This window comes from Spermophilus citellus (genome assembly GCF_964194105.1).
Source record: "Spermophilus citellus genome assembly, chromosome: 9".
Classification (NCBI taxonomy): domain Eukaryota; kingdom Metazoa; phylum Chordata; class Mammalia; order Rodentia; family Sciuridae; genus Spermophilus; species Spermophilus citellus.
In genome coordinates this window covers 74,814,970-74,834,259 of record NC_138191.1, presented here as the reverse complement: position 1 = coordinate 74,834,259, position 19,290 = coordinate 74,814,970, and the positions used below count along the sequence as shown (strand labels likewise).

At 35.7% G+C, this 19,290-nt stretch overlaps 1 protein-coding gene across 1 annotated transcript in view; it reads right to left on the bottom strand.

Moving 5' to 3' along the window:
- The window catches only part of PIGK (phosphatidylinositol glycan anchor biosynthesis class K), a 141,922-nt gene that overhangs the window by 111,112 nt on the left and 11,520 nt on the right, over positions 1–19,290 (bottom strand). The gene's annotated exons all lie outside the window — the stretch shown is intronic.

The following is a 19,290-nucleotide window of genomic DNA, read 5'->3' as shown; positions in this document are numbered from 1 at the left end:
TACCATAAGCATTTCCTTTGGAAATGTCTTTATCACATTTCCAAAGGAACAAAGTCAGAACTAATATGACTTATTTACTATTTCTCCATTCACAACTAATAGGCCTATATTTCTGTCTCATTTATACACAGGTAACTCATCACTGAAAATGACTCAATTTATAAACCTCCACCACTTAATGACCTTTTTTATATTAAGATCCTTATAGTAATAAACTAATATTTCGCATCACTAAATTAATGCCCAATTAGTAAATGCTAGGCCTATGTAATCAAAGTAATTAGAATATGAGACAGGCCGATTCAAAAAACTATAATAAAATAAGGAGAAAAGAAGCTGGAAATTACTGTTGAGTCAGCCAGCCAACAATATTAACCCCATTTAGACACTTTTCTGTCTCCCATCTTATACATAAGAGAACTAAGGCTGTGAGAGATGAATTTGTCCAAGATGAAAAAACTCATTTTTTTTTTTTACTGTCTCAGGCCATTTTCAAATTTACTGAACAGCTGGTGATGCAGTAAGGAATAAAACATGTAAGTATGAACCTCAGGCACAGCAAAGAATTGCTTTATGTGATAGCAGGTAGAATTCTGAGTGACAATAAAGCTCTTTCTCTCTCGACTGTTTTGGATTAATCTGACCTTTCTGACTTCTCACTCTCTACAGGCTGTGCTAACTGCCAAATTTTGATATCACCCCAGTGAGAAACTAGAGAATTTTTAAAAAGTAAACTGTAAGCTACTCACTAATATTTTTATCTCATGTATCCTTTGTGTTGCTTCTCTGTTAGTCTGATAACAACCTGAAGCAAAAGCCATTTAAGTCATCATTTTTGCCCATCTCTTTCTGGTTTGGCCTAGCTCAAAAACAGAACAATTACTTAAAGTCTCTGACACTAAAATCTATACTCTTAAACACTATGTTAACTCCCTCTTATCTAAGTTGTGGTATCCTTAAGTTTACATAATCCTTGAAAGCTCCTGAATTTTAAACTGGGTTATAGTTTATTTTTTAAAAAAATCATAAAAGAAAGTTATTTAACAAGGGCATTACAAATACTCAGGAAAGCGAGTTACTGCATGTTCTAACCTAAATACTGGATGTCAAATGCCAATAGGTTTACTTTATGGGGGAATACCACAGTGAAAATAAAAATAATTTGCTCAGCTATCCTCAAGCTGAAATAAATGGGTAGCTCTACAGAAAACTTATAAAGAGAAAGCTATGAAGATAGGCTATCGTAATTTCAGTAAAGCGATTAGACTATTATTTATAGCAATAAATCAAGAATATTATCATATGAACAGCAACTTCCTAAGTGATATCAACATTTATTTTTATTTTAACTTAATTGTTTTCACTTATCCTTTATTTTTATTATTTCATTTATTTATACTGAATTGGGCAACATAGTATAATAACTTTGCTACACTCATTCTAGTATTAGATCTGCTACTATGCCATTTTTGACCCTAAACATCACCTTATTTCTCAAGTACACATTTTCTCATGCGTAAAGTAATGGATTTTTGAGCTATTGATTTTGAAGTTTTGAAGACAATTTTTATGCCAAATTTTTCACATTTGACCTTTAAGTTTAAAAAAAATTTTTTTACAGGTACAAAGATGTGAAAGGAAGAAAACTATCATTGTTTACACATTTCATAGCTATCAAAAGTGAATTTATAGTCATGTTATAAAAAGTAATTAGGCTCAATAAGTTGCTAGAACAATGTTAACTGCATGCATAGCAACAGAAGTTAGAAAATGTATTGTGGGTATTCGGAGAAAGGTATTATTTACAATATTAACAACAACAAAAAAGATAACTAAAAATTTCTATGAAGGTTCATGGGAAAAAAATTAAAAATTTCAAAACTTTATTGGATACTATAAAAGACATAATTAAATGGAGATATATTTTATTCATAAATGAAAAGATTTAATACCCAAGGAAGCCCCTTCTCTCTAAATTCATATATAAACCCATGACAATACAAATCAAAGTCCCAACAGGGTTTTTTAAGAACCTGGCATGCTGATTCTAAAATTAATGTGGAAGCGCTGGGGGTACAGCTTAATGGTAGAATGTTTACCTAGGAATTAGGAGATCCTGGATTCCATCTCCAGCACCTCCCCTCACCAAAAAAAAAAAAAAAAACTTAATGCAGAAGAACAAAACCCAAGAAAATTCCATTGGTAAGAATAAAGTCAAGGGCTGGGGATGTGGCTCAAGCGGTAGCGCGCTCGCCTGGCATGCGTGCAGCCCGGGTTCGATCCTCAGCACCACATACAAAGATGTTGTGTCCGCCGAGAACTAAAGAATAAATATTTTTTAAAAAATTCTCTCTCTCCTCTCTCTCCTCTCTCACTCTCTCTTTAAAAAAAAAAAAAAAAAGAATAAAGTCAAGAAAATCAGGTAACTAGGTATGAAAATAGTGTAGCATTTCTCTATTCTTCAACCCAAGACCTTCTTGTCTATTTACTAATAAATAAAATTTCTTCTATGCTCCATAAAACTCCTTCAAGGTCTTCTTAAGTCTTATAAATTGTTGCTACTTATAAACTAAATAAAAGAGCTTAAAGGTAGTAGCCAAAATGTTCTTTTATTTTGTCACTATTCTCCTTAAAGCACATTTCCATTTTCAAACCATACCAAATGTTTCCCTACCCAAGATGTACACTTCTCCACCCAGAACATCATGTGAAGTGTCAGACCGATCATCTGCCAACATGAGACTAAAAGGACAGATTGTTCAGAATATATAAGAATCCATATTCAAACACTATTATTTGTATTTTTAAGGAGTATATGAGAAAAAACTGTTGGTAAGTGACAGGAGACAAGAGAAAGAACATTCAAAGGCATGACTAAAAACTATCTGACAATGTTAGTATGTTGCAAATTATTTTCAAAATATATTCATATAGCTCCAGTCCTTTTGTTCATTATAAATGAGGCAAAAACATAAATATATGATTATCAATATATTTGAAAACTATAAAAATAGCTATAGAATAAAATTTTTAGGCTACATATAAATTATTTTAAAATTCTACAAACTAATTGTGATAACTTGAAAAATCAGTCAATTCAAATCCTCTGAAAGAGAAATTAGGAAAACCATCCCATTTACAATAGCCTTAAAAAATAAAATACTATGATTTTGTCATTTCTTAGTGCTGCATAATACTCCATTGTGTATAGATGCCACATTTTTTTATCCATTCATCAATTGAAGGGCATCTAGGTTGGTTCCACAGTCTAGCTATTGTGAATTGTGCCGCTATAATCATTGATGCAGCCGTATCCCTATAGTGCGCTCTTTTAAGGTCCTCAGGGAATAGTCCGAGAAGTGCGATAGCTGGGTCAAATGGTGGTTCCATTCCCAGCTTTCCCAGGAATCTCCATACTGCTTTCCAAATTGGCCTCACCATTTTGCAGTCCCACCAGCAGTGTACAAGTGTACCCTTTTCCCCACATCCCCGCCAACACTTGTTGTTGTTTGACTTCATAATGGCTGCCAATCTTACTGGAGTGAGATGGTATCTTAGGGTGGTTTTGATTTGCATTTCTCTGATTGCTAGAGATGGTGAGCATTTTTTTATGTACTTGTTGATTGATTGTATGTCCTCCTCTGAGAAGTGTCTGTTGAGGTCCTTGGCCCATTTGTTAATTGGGTTATTTGTTATCTTATTGTTTAATTTTTTGAGTTCTTTGTACATTCTGGATATTAGGGCTCTATCGGAGGTGTGGGGGGTAAAGATTTGTTCCCAGGATGTAGGCTCTCTATTTATCTCTTTTATTGTTTCTCTTGCTGAGAAAAAACTTTTTAGTTTAAGTAAGTCCCATTTGTTTATTCTTGTTGTTAACTCTTGGGCTATGGGTGTCCTATTAAGGAATTTGGAGCCTGACCCCACAATTTGTAGATCGTAGCCAACTTTTTCTTCTATCAGACGCAGTGTCTCTGATTTGATACCTAGCTCCCTGATCCATTTTGAGTTAATTTTTGTGGATGGCGAGAGAAAGGGATTCAATTTCATTTTGTTGCATATGGATTTCCAATTTTCCCAGCACCATTTGTTGAAGATGCTATCCTTCCTCCATTGCATGCTTTTAGCCCCTTTATCAAATATAAGATAGTTGTAACTTTGTGGATTAGTCTCTGTGTCTTCTATTCTGTACCATTGGTCTACCCACCTGTTTTGGTACCAGTACCATGCTGTTTTTGTTACTATTGCTTTGTAGTACAGTTTGACCTCTGGTATCGCTATGCCTCCAGATTCACACTTCCTGCTTAGAATTGCTTTTGCTATTCTGGGTCTTTTGTTTTTCCATATGAATTTCATGATTGCTTTGTCTATTTCTACAAGAAATGCCATTGGGATTTTGATTGGCATCGCATTAAACCTGTAAATAAGTTTGGGTAATATCGCCATTTTGACGATGTTAGTTCTGCCTATCCATGAACAGGGTACATTTTTCCATCTTCTGAGATCTTCTTCTATCTCTCTCTTTATGGTTCTGTAGTTTTCATTGTATAAATCTTTCACCTCTTTTGTTAGGTTGATTCCCAAGTATCTTATTTTCTTTGAGGATATTGTGACAAAATCATAGAATTTGCAGGGAAATGGATGGCATTAGAGCAGATTATGCTAAGCGAAGCTAGCCAAGCCCTAAAAAACAAATGCCAAATGTCTGCTTTGATATAAAGAGAGCAACTAAGAACAGAACAGGAAGAAAGAGCATGAGGAAAAGACTACAGTAAACAAAGACAAATGGGGGGAGAGAAACGGAGAGAGAAGGGAAAGCATATGGAAATGGTAGGAGACCTTCAAGGATACATAAAATTATAAGAGGTTATGAGGGGCAAGGGGGAGGGAAAAAAAAGGGAGAGAATTGAACAACAGCAGGGGAGGTAGAGAGGGAAGATGGGAGGGGAGGGGAGGGGAGGGGGGATAGTAGGGGATAGGAAAGGTAGCAGAATACAACAGTCACTAATATGGCATTATGTAAAAATGTGAATATGTAACAGATGTGATTCTGCAATCTGTATTTGGGGTGAAAATGGGAGTTCAAAGCACAATTTGAGTCTAATGTATGAAAGATGATATATCATGAACTATGTAATGCGATAAATAATCAATAAAAAAATTTAAAAAAAAATAAATAAAATAAAATACTTAGGAATCAACTAAAGAGATAAAAGACCTCTACAATGAAAACTACAGAATGCTAAAGAAATAAATTAAAGAAGACCTCAGAAGATGGAAAGAAAGATATGCCTTGTTCTTGGGTAGGCAGAATTAACATTGTCAAAATGACCATACTACCAAAAGTACTATACAGATTTAATGCAACCGCAATCAAAATCCTACTGACATTCCTCATAGAAATAGAAAAGGCAATCATGAAATTCATCTGGAAAAATAAGAGACCCAGAATAGCCAAAGCAATCCTTAGGAAGAAGAGTGAAGCAGGAGGCATTACTATACCAAACATTAAACTATACTACAGAGCAACACTAACAAAAAACAGTATGGTGTTGGCACCAAAATAGACTTGTAGACCAATGGTACAAAATAGAAGACACAGAGACAAACCCACATAAATACAGTTATTTCATATTAGACAAAGGCACCAAAAACATATATTGGAGAAAAAATAGCCTCTTCAACAAATGGTGCTGAGAAAACTGGAAATGCATATGCAACAAAATGAAATTAAACCCCTATCTCTCACTATGCACAAAACTCAACTCAAAGTGGATCAAGGACCTAGGAATTGGACCAGAGACCCTGCACCTAATAGAAGAAAAAGTAGGCCCAAACCTCCATCATGTCGGATTAGGCCCCGACTACCTTAACAAGACTCCTATAGAACAAGAAATAAAATCAAGAATCAATAAATGGGATGGACTCAAACTAAAACGTTTCTTCTCAGCAAAAGAAACAATCAGTGAGGTGAATAGAGAGGCTACAGAATGGGAGCAAATTTGTGCCCCCCACACATCAGACAGAGCACTAATCTCTAGGATATATAAAGAACTCAAAAATCTTAACACCAAAAAAACAAATAACCCAGGGTTGCGTTTGTGGCTCAGCAGCAGAGCGCTTCCTAGCACATGCACAGCCCTGGGTTCAATCCTCAGCACCACATAAAAATAAATAAAATAAAGGTATGTGTCCAACTACAACTAAAAAATAAATACTAAAAAACAATAATAATAACCCAATCAATAAATGGGCCTGAACAATAAAAGGAACTGAACAGACACTTCTCAGAAGATAATATACAATTAATCAACAAATATATGAAAAATGTTCAATATCTCTAGCAATTAGAGAAATGCAAACCAGCTATTAAGAATACAAACAACAACAAGTCTTGGTGAGGATGTGGGGAAAAAGGCACACTCATACATTGCTGATGGGGCTGCAAATTGGTAGCCACTATGGAAAGCAGTATGGAGATTCCTTGGAAAACTTGGAATGGAGCCATCATTTGACCCAAATATCCCATTCCTTGCTTTATACCCAAAGGACTTAAAAACAGCATACTACAGGAACACAGCCACATCAATGTTCATCGCCGCACAATTCACAATAGCTAAATTGTGGAACCAACCTAGACGGCCTCCAGTAGATAAATGGATTAAAAAAATGTAGTATATAAACACAATGGAATATTACTCAGCATTAAAAGAGAATAAAATCATGGCATTTGCAGGTAAATGGATGGAGTTGGAAAATATTATGCTAAGTGAAGTAAGCCAATCCCAAAAAATCCAAGGTCGAATGTTTTCTTTGAGATGAGGATGCTGATTCATGATGGGGATGGAGGGAATGTCTGGGAGGAATGGAGGAACTTTACATAGGGCAAAGCAGAGGGAGGGGAAGGGAGAAGGTATGGGGATAGGAAAGATGGTAAAATGAGATGGAAATTATTACCCTAAGTACATGTATAAAGAAACAAATGGCATGACTGTACTTTGTGTACAACCAGAGACATGAAAAATTGTGCTCTATATGTATAATATGAATTGAAATGCATTCTGCTGTCATATATATCAAATTAGAATAAACTTTTTAAAAAAATTAGTCAATTAAAAAAATACCAGTCAGAAGATACCTCTCTATACAGATTATTTTATGAAGGTTCTACACAGTGAAACAAAATTAAGATATACAGATAGGAAAGGAGCCCAGAGAAGACTATATAAGGGCCCTAGGTAGGAAGGATAAATGGTCAAAAAAAATGTGAATTACCAAATATTATATAGTTAAAAATGTCACAAGAGACCAACAAATTGAACATAGTGTGTTGGAATTACAAAGCAATAATGCTGAAGAGTTGGTTGGAAATTATGGTTTTGTTAGAAAGACAACAGAGATTCACTACAGGCTCTTGATCGTGGGAGTAAAAGAATGAAAGCAGTGTGAGAAAGATTATAACAGCTGTGTGTAGGATGAGTTGGAAGGGAAAAGACACTAGAGGAAGGAATAAACAGCTATAAAGCTGCTGAAATACAAAAGCATGTTCAGGCTGAATATCCCTATCTGAAATACTTGGGCCCAGGGATACTCAACCTGGACTCATTGTATGTATATATAATGAGCTATCTTGGAGAGGAGAAAGAGTCTAAACTCCCAAAATTATTTATGTTTCATATACACCTTACACACATCACCTGCATTTTGTGTTTGAATTTTGACTGCAACCTATTGTAACATAGACTTAGGCTCTTCACTTTTGCTTACAAATGTTCAATGGGTGGCTAAAAGCAAGATTAAAGGATTGGTATCTCTCCCTCCACTTTTCATCCTCCTCCTTTAGTCTGAGTCACCCTGGATTCCAAGAATGAGGTTGGATGGATATACATCTTGTGAGGAGTCAAAGCTACTCCCCAGGCAACAGCAACTTTCTTATTGTGGGTAAGTACCCACCTGTTCAATCTGAGACAATGATGAATCCGACCACATGTGATAAAGATCACTAGTGTTGGCACATGTGAAAAGCCTCCAGCTATGAAAAACTCCCAACTCTTGCCCTCATTATCCTTTCCACAAAACCTCAGTCATCATTAGCCACTGGATAGCAGAACTAAGAACATGGGCATTTTGTCTTCCCAGTGTAGCTACACTAATTCAAGTTCCTTTCATGCTCTTCACCATCACCTTCTCTGGATTGTGAGGCCAGTGGCAGGACGTAAATTGTTAGATGTCCTGAGAGTTGGTCTCTGACTTAGGACTCCAGTAACATTATCATGTGAGGTCAGATGTGGAATTTTCCTCTTTGAAGTATCAATGCTCAAAAAATTTCAGAATTTGGAACATTCCAGATTTTCAGATTAGGGATGCTCATCCTGTACTATAGCCACAAAGCATGCTGAACTGCAGCATGAAGTACATAAGCATGAAATAATGAAGATTTATACAACAGTAAAAACTATGGAAAAATAAGAAAATTAGGGAGGAATTCCTCATAATTACTTAATTAATATTAACTATTTTCACAACCCCCAGTTACTATATCCAACATGTAGATATGCCTTTTAGAATTTAATTAGGTATCTTTTTAAATTTGTTTTTATTAAATTTGTTTTTATTAGTTATTCATGATAGTATTCATGATATAATGTATATTGACATATTATACATATATGGAGTATAATTTCCCATTCTTCTGGTTGTACATGATGTGGAATTACACCGGACATGTATTCATATATGCATATAGGAAAATAATGCCCAGTTCATTCTACTACCTTTTGTATTCCCATTCCTCCTCCCTTCCCTTCATTCCCCTTTCTCTAATTCAACTTTGGATTAATTAGGTATTTAAATCCTGAATATGTTTAATTATACTAATATCTATAGATTGTCATAAAAATAAAATGAAATAATGTATATTAAAAGAATTCTGTAATTGTGAATGTTCTATAAATATTAATTACTATAATTTCTTAAGGAAGAGATATGTGATTATAATAGAAATGTTCTGTCTATAAAGTTAGACCTGTATTCAAATTCTCACTCTAGTTTTTTCTCAATGCTATTGATAGGTAACATAGATATGAGTGGTGCAAACGTGAAGTTAAAGGAATAATTCTATCAACTAGGCCCACTACGATGAACCTGCATACTCTCTTCTAAAAAGCAATTTACCTGCAGCCCTACCTAGCTTAAGCCCATAGGATATGTTACATTCCTCAGTAAACAACCTGTTATCTCCAAGAGAAATGCAGCCTCAAAGCCTCTTCCCTACCAATAAGAACACAAATTACCTGTCCATCCTCCATTCCCCCATACACCCCCAGCTATGACCTCTATACAGAGCAGATTCCAAAACCAAAAAAAAGATAATTATGAAAAAAAATCCCCTAATCATAAAATTGGTTAAGAAAAAGTTTCAATTAGAACAGTCAGAGTGAGCTAGTGACCCAGAATTGCCTTGGATCTTTAGCATACACAGTGAGGACTTGAAAAGTCTGACACAATCCTACTATTAGTCAAAAGTCAAGAGGTGGACCTGGGTTGAATTCTTTGGAAACTTCCCAGGGACCCCCAATAAAACTGGTAGCCAAGAGGGACATGCCATCCTTCTCCTCTCTAGGACCCACTCTCTCCCTTAAGAGTGTCCCCCTTTTTCCACTTTATTATTCCTTCTCATAATTCATGTCCACTACTCTGGGCAACATGTCTTAAATCTTTCTGGTATGACTGCAAGAACCAGTAACCAAAGACCAACACAGCTGCCTCAGCTCAGCAGCAGGCCCTTGCTCTGTAACATATATTTAATGAATCTTAAGCAAGTCATTTAATCATCCTAAGCCACCATTTTTTTTAATATCTACATTGGGAAAAGGCTATTATAAAGATTTCAAAGAATACACTAAATAATTCATTATAAAATCTCTGACATCGTCTCTGAATTATGGTGGGTAGTAAATGTGTATTGCAGGAAATGGGAAGGAAGCCAGAATTAGAGATCCGTTTTGACTGTCCTTATTGGAGAGAAAGCCACAAGCATTTACTACCATCCATAATAGCAATGCCCTTCTCCACGCTATTATAATAAGAAATTACATGCTGGGCTCAGTGGTGCACACCCTGTAATCCCAGCAACTTGGGAGACTGAGGCGGGAGGATTCTAAGTTCAAAGCCAGCCTCCGCAAATTAGTGAAGCCTTGAGCAAGTTCATGAGACCCTGTCTCAAAATAAAATTTTAAAAAGGTCTGAGGATGTGGCTCAGTGGTTTAGCACCCCCAGGTTTAATCCCTGGTACCAGAAAGAAAAAAGAAAGAAATCATACTATAAGAGTGCTAAAATATCTTATTAATGCTGTACCCTAGAAAAGGTCAAATCCACAGCAGCTAAAGAACAACAGGCAATTCATATTGCCAGTATGATTTAAAAATCAGCAATAATAACAGGCAAATAGTGATTTTTTTTTCTTTTTCAACTTACAGAAACATTACTAGAAATCACTAGACTGTCTACATAGCTCCTACACTTATGAAAAATGTTAAATGGGACAAGGGATGAAAAGGAAAAAGTGCATCCAGTGGAAACTTAAGTGGCAGCAAGGTAGGGAATAAATAAGGTTGAAGTTAACTTGCTTAGGCAAGACTCTTATGAACTTCTATCTGGTAAAAGAAACCAGTTTGAAATGTCCTAGTGAAACTGTCCTTCCCATGGATTCCTAAAATAAGAGTTATAGAATAGTTTATGAAATTGACTACAGAGCACTTTTAGCTCTGCGGGATTTGAGAAACATAAGAACATAAACAGTATTGATAAATGTTTCCTTTCCAGTCTAGACTAATGAGGTTCCAATTAGCTAAGAGTCTCTAGCACACTATGCATTCATTCACTACATTCTGCACAATATAGCAAAGAATGCATTCTAAGGAATGTAAACACTGTATTACATCCTGTCTTGAAGAAAACAGATCAACATATTTAAGAAAAATGCCATAAGAGAGATATATATAAATAAATAATTATTTATTATTATGCAAGAAGGACCAAGAAAGTTTTAGGAAATGCATGGATTGCATACAGACATCAGAAAACCAGAAAAGAGGGAAGAAGGAAAAAATTGTAGGTGAAAGACCAGTTAAGGCAATTAAATAGGCTAATACAAGCACTGACAAGTAGGAATTGGCTGAAGCCTAGGCAATTGAAATGATCTGAGTGTTAGATTTGGAATGAGATTGTAAAAATATTTTTGGGTAGCAGGAAAAAAATTTAAACCTTATTCTGTAAAGACTAATAGTTTCAAAATAAAGGAAAATGAAGAATTAAAGGTTTAAATTAGGAAAATTAGTCTTGTATAATGATTTAAGTATGAAATATGGGAAAAAAATAGTGTTAGGTAGGTTAAGAAAAGCTATCAGAGTTAATGATAGAAACAGACAAGTCATCAAACAGTGATAATTATATAAACTCATATCCCCCAACTCACAGTAGAGCTAAATCATGTTTTCAGAAAAATTATGTACATATTTTACTCCATGAACTTAAATTTCATTCCCTAAGCTGTTAAACAAAAAAGTTTTTAAAATCTCTCTGAACCTACTACTAAAATGCATTTATTTCCCAGAGTAAACATGATATGGGCGCTATAAATCTGTTCCCTAAGCCAGCCTTAAAGCTCATGTCCCTTTCACAGCATGAGCACCTTAATTCTAGAGTTAAAGATATGTATATTTTTCATATAACACAGCCCTACTCATAAGTAAACCACTTTATCCAGTGCTCAAAATAAAAATAGTAATCTATTCAAACACTAGAGGAAAAACTGGCTGTTATACTTTATAAAACACAATACTTATACTATAATTTATCTGCTATTCAAAAGGTTTTTCTGAGGTATTTTGGCTCAATTTTTGCTTCACATACAGATTTTAGAACCTATTCCCTGCTTAACGCCCTTTTTCTCTTATCTTAATCATAGTAAGCACACTTGAGGTAGCTAAACCAGGATTTCAGTCAAAACAATTATTTGAGAGCAGAAAAATTGCCTAAATATAATGAAACATTTCAGGAAGCTAAAATCGGACAAATAAAAACAAAATCTCCAAGCACTGGGTATGGTTACAGAAAGCAAATGTGGGCACCATGTGGAAGACACAACTCCTGCATGGAACTTAGATATTATTATAGTCAAGCTATAAAGTACTTATGAGGGTTTTACAAGTGGGTATTTTCACTTACCCACAGAACTTTTGTTAGGCAGCTAGACAGACTTGAGCAAGGGAGGTAGGGAAAGGAAATTCAGGCTCCACCCCATGGCACTCAGCTTGCCATTACACTGCCCAAAACCAGATCCTTACAGTCAAGATAGCTCCCTGTCCATCTGAAGGAAATGGATATACTCTAACCTTGGGAAACTGCCAATATGGCCAAGTTCGGGGGCAGGCACATTAAACTTAAGCAGGAAGGCTATAACCATCCCAAATAAATAATCTTTGGGATGGGAAGAGCCCAAGAAGGCCATAAAAGCCCACAACTCAAAACATAGGAAGCTACCCCTCTCATAAAACTGCCTACTCCGTACTCTCTGGAGCATATTTCCTTTTGGCTAAATAAACTCTTTGCTTTTTCTATTTGTGTCTCTCAACAGAAATCTTTCTTTTGGGAAGATAAGAACCATGGGACTCATTGACCAATGACACTATTAATATCTCTTTTCCCTGAGTAAATATTTTCAAATAATAATGTAAAATTCTGGCAACATATTTATTAATGTCTTTTTTATCTTTTAGTTGTAGTTGGACACAATACCTTTATTTTATTTTTATGTGGCGCTGAGGTTCAAACCCAGTGCCTCACATGTGCGAGGCGAGTGTTCCAGTACTGAGCCACAACCCCAGCCCTTTATTAATGTCATTAATATCAGACAAACATTTTCTGAAAACCAAACTAATAAGTATTTTTAATTTTAAAATGAAAGCTTGTGTTTGCTATGTATAAGTGATAAAATGTTTCAAAGTCATATATTTTTTATGCAACTTCTGTTGAGCACTTACTTGTGTATCAGACCCTATAGTAGATGCTAGAAATACAAAATGAAATAAAACACAATCCTTGGGGACTGCAAGTGTAGCCTGCCTAGTGTGTCCAAGGCCCTGAGTCTGATCTCTAACACAGAGGAAAAGAAACACAATTCTTGTTCCCTTCAGAGTTTACAACCTAATGAGGAAGACATAAAATACTTAGAATACCCATGTTAAAATAAACATTTACACCTGTAGAAGCAAATAAGGGAGTCAGGAAATGCTTTTATAAGAGTCACAAATTATGTATGAGTAAAGTAAATTTAGCAGATCAGGTAAAAATTAAAGCTCTGCTCTGTCAAAAGCCATCCATGGGTTGCATGTGGGTCACTGCGCATGGATGCCTCATGGATAGAGACATCTGGTGTCTGGGAATGGACAGTTGACATTTCCTCTAGTCAACTGCCCAGGGACAGTGTAAATCTCTTTCCACTCTGCCTTGGTCCACACAGCACCTGAGACAGGTGTGACTTGCCAAGATGTCAATCAACCTGCTGACTGCAAAAGACATCAGGGCGCAAGATTCTGCCCCTGAAACCTTATCCCTGCCTTTGATGTTCCCCCTTAAATAAACCACCAGAAGCGTTTTCTCTTTGTCTAGTTCGAGAACCAGCGTGGACTAGATCAATTAGGGGCTTCGCTGTCTGTAAATATATTTCTGAGTGTGTTTTATTATTTGTTAATTATTTGAGATATAAGGTTTACGGTGGCTTGGACTCCTTTGGGCAGAAGAAGAAGTCCTCAATGATATGCTGGTCATCAACCTCCAAATAGTGCTCCCCAAATCTGGGTGTTCATCAGAACCAAACACCAAGCTTTGTATGGGCCACACTGAAAATTTAACGGATTAGAATCTCTCAAATCTCCAGAGGGGGCTAAGAACTTTGTATTTTCAATATGCACCACAAGTGATTCAGAATTAAAACAGGTTGGTGATTCCATTCCCAATTTTCCAAGAAATCTCCATATTTCTTTTCATATTGGCTGCACCAATTTGCAGTCCACCGGCAGTGTATGAGTGTCTTTCTCCCCACATCCTCACCAACACTTATTGTTGTCTGTCTTCATAATAGCTGCCATTCTGACTGGAGTGAGATGATATCTTACGAGTAGTTTTGATTTGCATTTCTCTGATTGCTAGAGATGATGAGCATTTTTTCATATATTTGTTGATTGATTGTATATCCTCTTCTGAGAAGTGTCTGTTCAGGTCGTTGGCCCATTTATAGATTTGTTTTTTTGGTGTTTAACTTTTTGAGTTCTTTATATACACTAGAGATTAGTGCTCTAAATATTTGCTCCCAAGATGTAGGTTCTCTATTCACCTCGCAGATTGTTTCTTTTGCTGAGAAGAAACTTTTTAGTTTGAGTCCTTCCCATTTATTGATTCTTGATTTTAATTCTTGTGCCACAGGAGTCTTATTAAGGAAGTTGGGGCCTAATCCCACATTATGGAGATTAGGGCCTACTTTTTCTTCTATTTGATGCAGGGTCTCTGGTTTTATTCCTAAGTCCCTGATCCATTTTGAGTTTTGTACATGGTGAGAGATTGGGGTTTAATTTCATTTTGTTGCATATGGATTTCCAGTTTTCCTAGCACCATTTGTTGAAGAGGCTATCTTTTCTCCAATGCATGTTTTTGGCACCTTTGTCTAATATAATTATAGCTTTGCGGTTAGTCTCTGTGTCCTCTATTCTGTACCACTGGTCTATCAGTCTGTTTTGCTGCCAATACCATGCTGTTTTTGTTATTACTACTGCTCTGTAGTACGGTTTAAGGTCTGGTATAGTGATGCCACCTGCTTCACTCTTCGTGCTAAGGACTGCTTTAGCTATTCTGGGTCTCTTATTTTTCCAGATGAATTTCATGATTGCTTTTTCTATTTCTATGAGGAATGTCATTGGAATTTTGATCGGAATTACATTAAATCTGTATAGTGCTTTTGGAAGTATGGTCATCTCCCCGGTCTATATCCAAAGGACTTAAAAACAGCATACTACAGGGACACAGCCACATCAATGTTTATATCAGCACAATTCACAATAGCTAAACTGTGGAACCCACCTAGATGTCCTTCAATAGATGAATGGATTTAAAAATGTGGCATATATACACAATGGAATATTACTCAGCATTAAAAGAGAATAAAATTGGCATTTGCAGGTAAATGGATGGAGTTAGAGAAGATGATGCTAAGTCAAGTTAGTCAAACCAAAAAAAAAAAAATGCTGAATGTTTTCTTTGATATAAGGAGGCTAACTCATAGTGGGGTAGGGAGGGGGAGCATGTGAGGATTAGATGAATTCTAGATAGGCAGAGGAGTTGGAGGGGAAGGGAGGGGGCATGGGGTTATTAATGATGGTGGAATGTGATGATCATTATCATCCAAAATACAGGTATGAAGACACGAATTGGTGTGAATACACTTTGTATACAACTGGAGATAGGAAAAATTGTGCTCTATATGTGTAATAAGAATGCATTCCCTTGTCTTATATAAATAAAAAATACAAATAAAACAGCTTGGGATAGCCATGAACTACAGATAATTATTCAGGCATGAGAAAGAACTTAGCAGGGTAGAAATATGTGAAATACAAACAGAAGACTAGAGAGAAATCAGAACAAGAGTAGGTATATAACCTCTGTAGTCTTTCAAATAGGACCTACAGAATTGGTGCAAACTCTCAAAGCAAATGACAATCATCTATGTCATGCATTTTAGTAAATTATTTATAACATGAACAAATTTCTTAATTAAACCATATGGAAAATCTAAATACAACTACTTTACATCTCAAGACAAAGACAAACTGCTCCTTTAAAAACGAACCAGAACACTACTCATCACAATTTTTATTAATATAGTAACTAATCATTTCCCTCAGAATCATTTCTGGTATTAGAACAGAAGTTATGACAATACCATTTTAATTTGAAATGTTGTATAACATATAAAATGAATTCATGTATTTTGAAATTCAAGTTTTAAATGTAAAAACTGTCCTTAATGATACTATATTTTCAAACGGTTATTTCACAAAAATTTGTTACTTTATGACCAACACTTAATTATTATTTTTACACTCATTCCAGGTAGGAGTTAGATCACAGTTACCAATGACAGGAACAATTACCATAACAGGCCAAAAGCAAAACAGAATATTTTCTATTGACTTCTTTTTGTTTGTTTGTTTGATACCAAGGATTGAACCCAGGGTCACTAAACCACTGAGACATATCCCCAGCCCTTTTTATATTTTTTTATGTTTGAGACAGAGTCTCACTAAGTTGCTAAATTGCTTAGGCTGGTTTTGAACTTGGAATCTTCCTGTCTCAGCCACCCAGTGGTTAGGAATTGCAGGTGTACACCACAACACCTGGCTCTATTGACTTCTATTTATTAAATAAAAAGTAGTTTAAATTCCCAATTCACCTCCAGAACAAACACTTCATAAACAGAGATATAGACAAGCAATCACCTGGCACAGAATTAAGTCTTTAAAGAAAATTCTTCAGAAGCCTAGGGACAAACCTACTATGAATAAAATACAAAATACATTCTATTGCTATTTTCTATTTTTAAAAATATCTTCCAAATCTTATTCTGTTGAAATGTATCCTAATAATTAATTCCCAGAACAGCTGAAAATTTGTTTACCAAAGTAAAAATTACAGTTGTTCCACTACTATCACTCATAGTGATTCCCCAGAGGAATAAATATGGCAGAGAAGCAACAGCAGTTAAAAATCAAAGGCCTAGAGTTGAGATTGTGGCTCAGGGATAGAGCACTTGCCTATCATGTGTAAGGCACTGGGTTCGATTCTCAGTACCACATAAAATAAATAAATAAATAAAGGCATTGTATCCATCTACAACTAAAAATAAAAAAAAAAAAAAGGACTAGGGCTGGGATTGTGGCTCAGTGGTGGAGCACTTGTCTAGCATATGTGAGGCATTGGGTTCAATCCTCAGCAGCTCATAAAAATAAATAAATAAAGATATAAAAAAAATCAAAGGACTAAGCATATAGACCTATTAGAAGAACCAATTGACAAATGACAAGAATTATACCTGTATATGTTATACAACAAGTCAATCTCTTTCTCAGACTTAATTTAATGTAATTTTTTAAAAGTTTTAATTTTTTAAGTTTCCAAACTTAAGACGAGTTGCCTTAACTTCCAAATGAATCACAATAATCAAATTATAGTTTTGTTGGTTTCTCAGGATTAAATGATCTGTTTACACAGAATGTAGTATAGCTTCGTTTCCTGAGTCATATACTGCTTGCCTTCTGCTCCAGCAGCATTTTATTCATACCTCCATTTTTTTTTAATAGCAAGAACTTGAATTCTGCAAAGAAGGAACTATCAGCACCAGGTAAAAGATGAGAAAATAGGCTTAGTATGTGAAGTGATGTAATCAAAATCATCTAAAGCCAGATTTCAAACTCAATCTCACTACAAAAGCTCTTTCTACACAGGTACTAAATAAATCAAATAAACAACTCAATTGACTACAGTTTCTTGCTATTACTGCTTTGTTACTATCAAAAACAAATTTACCTTATTGTCTAATTTTTTGAGTTCTTTGTATACTCTGGATATTAGGGCTCTATCTGAAGTGTGAGGAGTAAAAATTTGTTCCCAGGATGTAGGCTCCCTATTTACCTCTCTTATTGTTTCTTTTGCTGAGAAAAAACTTTTCAGTTTAAGGAAGTCCCATTTGTTGATTCTTGTTATTAACTCTTGTGCTATGGGTGTCCTATTAAGGAATTTGGAGCCCGACCCCACAATATGTAGATCGGAGCCAACTTTTTCTTCTATCAGACACAGAGTCTCTGATTTGATATCAAGCTCCTTGATCCATTTTGAGTTAACTTTTGTGCATGGCGAGAGAAAGGGATTCAGTTTCATTTTGATGCATATGAATTTCCAGTTTTCCCAACACCATTTGTTGAAGATGCTATCCTTCCTCCATTGCATGCTTTTAGCCCCTTTATCAAATATAAGATAGTTGTAACTTTGTGGATTAGTCTCTGTGTCCTCTATTCTATACTATTGGTCCACCCACCTGTTTTGGTACCAGTACCAGATAACAAATAACCCAATCAACAAATGGGCCAAGGACCTGAACAGACACTTCTCAGAGGAGGATATACAATCAATCAACAAGTACATGAAAAAATGCTCACCATCTCTAGCAGTCAGAGAAATGCAAATCAAAACCACCCTAAGATACCATCTCACTCCAGTAAGATTGGCAGCCACTATGAAGTCAAACAACAAGAAGTGCTGGCGAGGATGTGGAGAAAAAGGTACTCTTCTACATTGCTGGTGGGACTGCAAATTGGTGCGGCCAATTTGGAAAGCAGTTTGGAGATTCCTGGGAAAGCTGGCAATGGAACCACCATTTGACCCTGCTATTGCCCTTCTCGGACTATTCCCTGAAGACCTTAAAAGAGCATGCTACAGGGATACTGCCACATCGATGTTCATAGCAGCACAATTCACAATAGCTAGACTGTGGAACCAACCCAGATGTCCTTCAATAGATGAATGGATTAAAAAAATGTGGCATCTATACACAATGGAGTACTATGCAGCAATAAAAAATGACAAAATCATAGAATTTGTAGGGAAATGGATGGCACTAGAGCAGATTATGCTTAGTGAAGCTAGCCAATCCCTAAAAAACAAATACCAAATGTCTTCTTTGATATAATGAGAGCAACTATGAACAGAGCAGGGAGGAAGAGCAGGAAGAAAAGATTAACATTAAACAGAGACATGAGATGGGAGGGAAAGGGAGAGAAAAGGGAAATTGCATGGAAATGAAGGGAGACCCTCATTGCTATACAAAATTACATATAAGAGGTTGTGAGGGGAATGGGAAAATAAACAAGGAGAGAAATGAATTACAGTAGATGGGGTAGAGAGAGAAGATGGGAGGGGAGGGGAGGGGGGATAGTAGGGGATAGGAAAGGTAGCAGAATACAACAATTACTAATAGGGCATTATGTAAAATTGTGGATGTGTAACTGACGTGATTCTGCAATCTGCATTTGGGGTAAAATTGGGGGTTCATAACCCACTTCAATCTAATGTATGAAATATGATATGTCAAGAGCTTTGTAATGTTGTGAACAACCAATAAAAAAAATAAAATTAATTAAAAAAAAAAAACAAATTTACCAAAGGTAAACCAAATGCAGAGGA